Consider the following 9,458-nt stretch of genomic DNA (forward strand, 5'->3'; position numbering starts at 1 on the left):
ATAGTGCTTCAATTCAAAGCAAATTTGGTTCATTGCTTTCTACATTCATAGCCATCAGTTTTTAAGCTTCCTACAATTGTTACAGAAGCCTGTTCCTGTTTAAAGGTCTGATGATGAATTAGTTTTTTCTGACCTTTTCCATGAAGTAGCACTTTTTTCTTTTTGCAACTTAATTCTTAAGGCAGATATTAAATATGATACAACAGGTTTAATGTTTTTACAACAAACGTTGTAAATAAGTTTGCCAATGCTGAAATTATATGGCCACATCAATTAGCTATTGGAATTCAAAGATGGAACAGTAAGGACATTGAACAGTAAGGAAGTGGTTAGATTTGGGGAGAGCAGGAGAAGATTTTGGCATTTTATTGGCAGTTTGTGGATGTGGCTGTGTATTTGGCAACTTGATGGTAGGAACACAACCTAATTTTTTTATTTCATTCAGCTGAACATGTGGTATGGCAGGACAAACTATTTTGCATGGCTCTGCTACATTTGCTTCTAAGTATTGGATTGTAATGATTTGGATATCTGTGTGCATATATACCTCTCTTCCCTGCCCCCAGCACCCCCATCAGGAACTTTACTAGAAGCACCTCAAATTATTCACACAATTGTGTGTTAGTGCTTTGGCTAGTCAGGTGTAATATCTACCCACCACTAGTGTAGCTGGGGGTGAGATGAAAAAAGTATTCTTTTCCCTGGTGAAGGTTCATTTTATATTTTTGGTATTTGACAGAATCTAAAATTAGATAGGAAAAGGGTTTGGGATAGCTTAGAATATATTGTCAAGTCCAATGACGATCCACTGAGTTGTAAGATACTAATGCTAATTTTGAAGAGTGGGGCCATGCATATATTGAACTTGAATCTTTTAATGTTGGCTAACCTTGACAAGTGCTCCCTTTTGAAAGGGGTGCTTGGTGACAATAGTGATGGCCCCCAAAAAATGATAGGCCTCTTTTAACATGGAAATTGTTCCAATAATGTACATGACCCTGATTGGAGTTGCAGCAGAGAATGGATCAAGGCCTATGGAGTGTGTTACCTTTTGTACAGGTGATGGATGCAAGCAACGGTAAGTCAGAAATGGTTTTCGTGGACTTGAGTCTGACCTACAGCAAGCACCTCTTGTACCTACTTCTCTGCTGTTATGCACACACATCTTTACCCTACTCCCACCTATGTACCCACCACAAAATACAGGCCTTACACTGATCAAACCCCTAGTCCAGTAAACTATTTTGGATACCCTGCATCAAGCTCGATAGCTGTAAAGACGACTGTGGCATCAATTGAGGTTTATTTGGTTCTGCCAGTTGGTCACTCAAGTTTAAATTTGATAATATACCTACATTCTACAGCCTGTGCAATTGCTAATTCTGCAGTAAAGTTAAACATTTTGGCAATTACATTCCTTGATGACCTGAGATGTCATGTTCATTCAGTTCCCAGATCATCTGATGGGCAAAACTGAGAAAATACTGTTGTGTGATCAGTTGGAATATCAAATAAAGAAATTTAATTTTGCTTAATTCACATGACTGGACATAATGGTGCTTCTAGCCTTTTGAAATCTCCATAAGTTACAATCAACAAAAGCTACGTATTCTAAATTGGGGTCAGCATGCTCGTTTTTGGATTTTGCTTTTTGTCGGTTTCTGATCTATCTGCCTATTTCTTTAAAGATTGTCTCGATTGTAGTCACAGTTTAGTGTGCCGTTAACAAACCTGGTGGGAATTCAGTGTTTAATTTTTATTGTTTATTGCAGAAAGCAAGGCCTGGTTGTTAATCGCTGTTTAGAGATTTGGCAGAGCTGCTAATTGAGTTTGTTAAGAACATTCTCAGTAGCTATTTACCCTTTGTCTTTGAGGTAAAATAAATGTGATGAGCCCAACTAAAATAGGTGTGGTTGTTTGTTGGAACACTGAACTGAGGTAATGTCAGTTCTCCCTTCCCCCATTCCCGCTGTTTCACGCCATCAGGCATGACGCTTCCAATTGTTTTGGCTTGTCTACACAGCCATTTCAGGTTAAATTGCAAATTGGATGGAGTCTGTGGCCTTGTACGCGTACTCGTACAGATATCTTGAAATTAAAATAAATCATTAAGTTCCAAATTGTTCTGTGGAACAATAGTCAAGATAGCAAACAGTTGCAGGTGTAATCTTTTCTAAACAATTAACAACTAGAATTATCGTCCAGTATTTGATTAACTTCCTTGCAACCTGCAAATAACATGCACTTGTTTAAAATAGTTCAATAGAATGTGTCATGTAGCTTAATCTTCACTCCAATTATATAGATAGAAATTTAGGGAAGAGTTGTTTAATTCTTGATGTACTATAAGTTAATGATCTACTGTTTGGTTTATATTTAGAAATAGCCGCAGCAGTATCAATATTCAAGAAGGCAATAGTGTGCCCCCAAGTGGTAAGATCCAGGTTTATGCTGTATTTGAATTTGGAGATAAGGAATGTAGATAAGTGTTTATAAAGCTGTCAATGAGCAGCAAAAACGTGATTCCTTTGTACTACTCTCCACTTAAATTTAGTGTAGGCCAGAAACTCTATATTTAATGAGCTGCAAAAGGATTTCCCTTAATGGGCACACCAACGGGAAAAAAAAACACTTGATACATTATTTTTAAAGCTGATTTAAATTAACTGTGATTGCCCAGCACCGTACTTTGGTTGATGAGTGATGTAACACTGATTTATTGAGTTTCTCAAAGCTTTATTTCAATTGAGAGTAATCTGCGAAACAAGACTACTAAAGTTGACAAAAAAGGATAAAAGTGAATACTGCTAATTTAGAACTCAATTAGCATCAATGGGTAATATTTAAAAATCCTAATTACAGTGGTGATGGGGTGAACAAACAGAATTTGTCTGATTTTCTAAACTTCAACAGTGCTAACAAGAAATGCCTTGATACCTCACTGAAGATATATACCTAAACCAATGAGACCAAGGAGTTACTAGGTTCAAACACTTGCCTGTGTGTTTTATTGCAAAAATATTTTATAGAAAAGTTAAGAATAAACATAATACAGCAATTCAATTTGGTCATTGAATAGAGTACAGTATTCCTCATTTGAGCTTCAATCCAGTTGCAAAAGGCATCAAGACATGACAAGTATCCATTTACATTCCCATTAAAGCTACAAGGGGATCTTCAAACAGAATCTTGTTACATTATAGTAGAATGACTTTAGACTGTGGCCTTTTCCCATTGTATGTTGTGTTGCAATCACATTCACTTGAAGGGGAAATGCCTGGGTTCCTAATCTTGAATTTAACCCACTGAAGATGCAGGGGTTAGATTAGGTTTACCCAGAATACCCTACATTACCATATACCACATAAACACGTCTTTCTGGTCAACATAGAGGCAGGCCATTCAGATGGAGTAAAAGAGATGAATATTGAAATGTACTACAGGAGGAATGATTTTGGGTGTGATAGACTTGGCTATAAATAGGAGAAATTGAGGATTGGAGAGTCCAAGTCAGAAAGGGTGGTGCTAGAAAAGCACAGCAGGTCAGGCAGCATCTGAAGAGCAGGAGGGTTGATGTTTTGGGAATAAGCCCATCATCAGGAATGAGGAGCGGGAAGAGGATGAAAGATAACTAGAGGGTGGGGGGGAGGATAGGTGGGAAAGCAATAGATGGATGCAGGTTGGGAGGTAATTGTGATAGATTGTGGGAGCGTGCGCTCAGCATGGGTAGGTGAGAAGGAAGCTGGACAGGTAGGTCAGGTCAAGAGGGCGGTGCAGAGTCAGAGCGTTGGATTTGGGAATGGGTGGAGGAGGGGAGATTTGGAAACTAGTGAAGTCGCTGTTGATGTCGTGAGGTTGAAAGGTCTTAAGGCGGGTGACTTAGATTTCGTGGTGAAGGCGGCCCAGGACTTGCATATCCTTGTGGGAGTGGGAGGGGGAGTTGAAGTGGTCGGCCACTGGGTGGTGGGGTTGTTTGGTGCGTGTGTCCTAGAGATGTTCCCTGACATGTTCTGCGACTTGGCGTCCTGTCTCCCCGATGTAGAGGAGACCATATTGAGAGCAACAGATGCAGTAGATGAAGTGGGTGGATGTGCAGGAAAATCTCTGCTGGATGTGAAAAGATCCTCTGTGGCCTTGGACGGAAGTGAGGGGGGAGATGTGGGTTCAGGTTTTACACCTTGTGCAGCAGCAAGGGAAGGTGGAGAGTGGGTTGGTGGGGGGGCATGGACCTAACAAGGGAGTCACAGATGGAATGGTCTCTGCGGAACGTAGATAGGACTGGGGAGGGAAATATATTTTGGTGGTGGTGTCTGACTGAAGGTGGCAGAAATGTGCTGTATCCGGATATTAGTGGGGTGGAAGATGAGGACCGGACGGTTCTATCCTTGTTGCCATTGGAGGGGTGGAATTTGCGGTCAAAGATGAGGGAAGTAAAGGAGATGCGCTGGACATTGTTGATCACGTGGGAGTGGAAATTGCGATCCCTGAAATAGGAGGAATTAGGAGTAAGGGATCGCGTTTCACTAGTTTCCAAATCTCCCCTCTCCCACTACTTCATCCCAGATTCAATTCGGTACTGCCCTCTTGACCTGTCCTACCTGTCCATCCTTCTTCCCACCTAACTGCTCCACCCTTCCCACTGATCTATCACAATTGCCTCCCACTTGCATCCACCTATTATCTTCCCACCCACCTTCACACCCCCCCAGCTCCCCTCCCACCCCCACCATTAATTTCTTGTCCCCCTTCCCCGCCACATTCCTGATGAAGGACTTCTGCCAGAAACATTGATTCTCCTGCTCCTCGGATGCTGTCTGATCTACTGTGCTTTTCCAGCACCACACTTTTTGACTTTGGCTATAAATAGCATTTGTTTGTACAAGGTAGCATTTGATAAATATTCAAGAAAAAATATTGATCTGCAATGTGGTACCTGAAAGTGTAGGCACCCTTTCTAATGAATTCCCCTTATTTTCAGAACACTGACCACCACATCTAAATTTCAAATTGGGATGCCCATTCAGCAAGCTTATCTATTGGAAGTGGAGTGGAGTTTTATAATTGTATTGTTCATAATCTGCTCTGCTTAGCTTGCATTAAGTGATGTCAAATTGCCTAAATTTATGTAACATGGAAAAATCTGTAAATGAGGATAAGGATGTTGACTTTAGTACACTGGTCTGACCCTCATTTGCTGCTGTCCCAATGTGAGCAATTATTGTAAAGCTATATGAAGTAGCCTTAGGAGTAGGACATTCAACCTCTGAGTAGCTCTGCCATTCATATCATCATAACTGATCTGACATTCCTTACATCCGCCTTCCTGCTTTTTCCCTGTAACCCTTAATTCCCCAACTGATCAAGGATTTATATCAGCCTTATGTATACACAAGGACTCTGCCCTACAGCACTCCAACAGCTCTCAACCCTCTGAGAGAAGAAAGTCCCTCAAATCTCAGACTTAATTTGACAACCAGTTATTCTAACAAAATGCCCGCTGGTCCTGGCCTCTTGCGTGAGGAGAAACATCATAATATCATTTAACCTGTGGATCCCTTTAAGGATCCTATATGTTTCAATTAGATTACCTTATTCTTTTAAATTCCAATGAGTGGAGTCCTTACCTGTTTAACCTTTGCTCATAAGACCATCCCTCTATAATCAGGGATCATCCTAGTGCATCTTCTCTGAACTACTTCCAGTGAAATAATATCTTTCCTTAAAAAAGGAAATGTGAGCATTAGGGTTTCAGGCCATTAATGCCCATTCATAGTAAGATTTAAAGGTAATATTTAATGAGAATCCATCAGTCAATTTGAACAGAATTTAACAGAGGATGCTCAATTCAAAAGGACACAGTGCCCAAATTTTTCAGACTTAGTCTTGATTTGCAAAAACTTCTGCAAATCATGGAAATGTACAGATTGGTCTTTTCAAAATTAGGAGTTCTCTGCTTTCAGCTTGTTCTTTGTTGTCATGTATTGTGAATCTGCTGTTGGCCTGACCAACCATATCTGTTCTGCTTTGTACATGACTTTTCGAAAGCTCTAGATATCATAGGGTAATTTACTCTGAATAGATTTAAAAAAAAAGTTATATTGACTGAGCTATTTTGAATTCTCCGACCAGCTACTTTGGGTGAATTGTAAGCTTATGATGGGACAATCTGTCTTTTGGAATGGGTAGCTCTCTTTCACTGTAACATAATGAGGATGTTGAATGGGAGAAAGGAGGCTGTACAAAAGTATGCTGTGGGTTTTGAGATATTTTTCTGATTTTAGATATTTTTCTGATTTTAGATTAATCTAGAGTCCACCTTTTCCTAGTAAACAGTTCCTATCCTATTCCTATTCAGTTTAAGCATCATGAAACTTCACATTTGAAAACTATTACTTGTTTAAAAATGCTAATTATTCAATATTCAGATTGTCAAAGAGTTATAGAGTCCTACAGCACGGAGACAGGCCCTTTGGCCCAAACTAGTCCATGATGACCAAAATGTCCACCAACACTACCATTTCCCTGTTCGTGGCCCATATCCTTCTAATCCTTTTCTATCCATGTATTTGTCCAAATGCCTTTTAAATGTTGTTAATGTACCTACTTCTGCTTCTGCTGGCAACTCATTCCACATGCGTACCACTTGCTGTGTAGAAAAGGTTGTCCCTCAGGTTCCCTTTTATTCTAACCTTAAACTGATGCCCTCTAGTCCTCGATTCTCCAACCCTGAGAGAAAGACTGAGTGCATTCACCCTATCCATACCTCTCATGATCTGATACACTTCTATAAAATTGCCCCCTCAGTCTCCTATGTGCTAAAGAAAAGTATCTGTTTATACTACTTATTGGTTGCCCTGACGAGTGCAGCTCACACTATTTTCAAAATTATCAAGAATACTAAAAATAATTTTTCTCCACTTTCCCCCATCTAAATGCTTTTCTACATTTGTGTGCAATCACAAAAACAGACTATCTGGTCACTATCACATTGTTATTTGTGTGAGCCAGTGGGTAAGTGTAGCTATCTAATTTCTTACATTACAATATAAACTACATTGGCTGTAAGGCACTTAGTGCCATTCGTGATTACTGTATGTCTCAATGTAAATGAAAGAGTTTATTTCTCTCCACTGGTCCAAATTTGTCCTCTTTCTGTTTCTGTTTCTTTTTAATTTGCATTTTGATGCTAACTCCATGCTCTGCCATTATCTGTTCCGTCTTTCCTTCTGTGGAGTTTCTTAGTGTCACCAATCTACAATAGCCTTGTCAACATACTGGAAGAAGCTATTTAAAGTGTTTTAAAACAAAGGCACCAAGCCATGCAATTTAAATTAAATACATTTGAGGGTAAAGGTGACTTAAAGAAAATGAACCACTCATTGTTCTGTGAACATAGACACAAATTATGACACATGGATTGTATTCTACTCTACCAGATACACACACTATTCAACTTCTTGATGTGGATTTCTTCATGTCTTATTTAATTTTAGGTTGATGTACAAGTTACACAGTAAAGTCCACTCCCTTATAATGACCTCCATTAATTTTCACATAAGCAGTACTTAGAATGCTCACCATATCTGCCATGCATTTTAAAATGTATTTTTCTAAGATATGACATTTGTGGCAGTAATACAAAATATACATCAAAATACAATAATCTGAATAGTAATACAGTAAAAATACATATTCTTCCTCCAAGCTTTGAGGATTAGTGAATTATTTTCAACAGGATTCTTTATGTCTGAAATGTCATCTGTTATAGTTAAAACACATCTCATTTTTGTTAATAATTATTTAAAATAACATTCTAAAAATATGTTGGAAGATATCTTTTAGATGTTTGGGCATACCAGCCAGATATGGCAGAAATTGCAAAACCAATGTTAGAAATAGAGTTGCTTATGTCCCAACACAGGTCCTGCTTTCCCTTCTACCCAACAACACTGTTTGAAAGCTAGTCCTATTTAAATTGGAAACACTTAACTAAACAACATGACTATTGATATTTTAGATCCCCCCAGGAACTCCAGGCTGCAGTTGGTGATTTTTTTCACTAAATGAAAGTTTCTTTATCTACTTCTTTGATCAGTTCACCAAAATTTCACTTAATAAAATGCCCTTAGAAACTTAAGTATTATAAAAGTGCAACTTGAAGTCTGCATTGAAACTTTCCATTTCAAAATGTACGTCAAATTGACATACCATCCCCAGTTTTTACGCAGAATTGCTATTATAATTATTATAACCAAGGTCATTTGCTTACACTGACTGAATAACTCAAATTCCAATTTTATGATATGGAATTCTGGGATATTGAACTGTAACTTGGAGATCATATTCCATGATTACATCTGTTCATAATTAGGTCCATTCCCTCATGGTGATTGAATAAGGCATAGTTTGCTTCTATTGCATTTGTTTCTGGAATTTTTCGCCAATGTTCAGAGGATCGTTTTTGATGATTTTTTTTGCAAAATAACAAATATAACCAAGTATAGATCAATTTCACATTTGAATTGCTGTAAATTGTGATGTTGTATCAGTTATTGCAGTTATGTCACGCCAGTATTTATTTGCTTGAGGAAGATGTGGGACTGTATTGAACATGAGAGAGCCAGATGTGCAGCTTCTCAGGACTGGATGTTTGACCTTCCATAAATGAAGAGTCTGAAGTAGAATTAGTATATCAGCAAGTGTCAGAAATTTTAAAAATGACCTACTGTTATTCAAATCAGTATCAACCATAATGACACCATGAAATACATTTTGAAACATAAAGCATCATATGTTTTTTAAAATCTGTCACTCTCTAAATTGACATCTCTCTATATTTCATTATTTCCTTCCCCCATTCCAGTACGTGTACTTGGGTTCTTCCCTTTTTCTCATCTGGCTCTCATTCTGTCTTATGCCTGTCTTATTCTATTGGCCAATTCCTCTTTGTTATTCCTTTCTTATTTTTTCTCTTACTTATTGGATCTCTTCTCCCCCTTTATTTATTCCCTTAACCATTTCATCATTTCCTTTTGTTTGATCTGTCCTATCCTTTCTGCCAATACTTTCTTCATTCCTCCTTTTATACATTTTCAAATTTCTATTTCCATTTTCTCATATTTTGTCTGCTCAATTCCCCTCTCTTCCTCTAATTCATGTAAGTGCCTTACAGCAATAGCTTGTTTTGTCTGTCAATTTAACTAATCCCACAGCCCTGGTATCTCCCTAATGCCTTCTGTTTCATTCAAATATTTTGTATTTTTCTCCGAAAAAGAAATGGTACTTACCTCAATCATTCCAAACCTTCTATTTAAAGAAATTTATTTTAATCTTCTTGCCCTTTTATTGACAGTGTTAAATTCACAATTCTGCACTGCATACTCCACAATAGCTTTATTCTCATAAAACAGGTTTGCTAAAGCTAATCTTAGTTTTAATAACCTTTAACTTTTTAGATT

The sequence above is a fragment of the Chiloscyllium plagiosum genome, chromosome 3 (assembly GCF_004010195.1).
Source record: "Chiloscyllium plagiosum isolate BGI_BamShark_2017 chromosome 3, ASM401019v2, whole genome shotgun sequence".
Taxonomy (NCBI): domain Eukaryota; kingdom Metazoa; phylum Chordata; class Chondrichthyes; order Orectolobiformes; family Hemiscylliidae; genus Chiloscyllium; species Chiloscyllium plagiosum.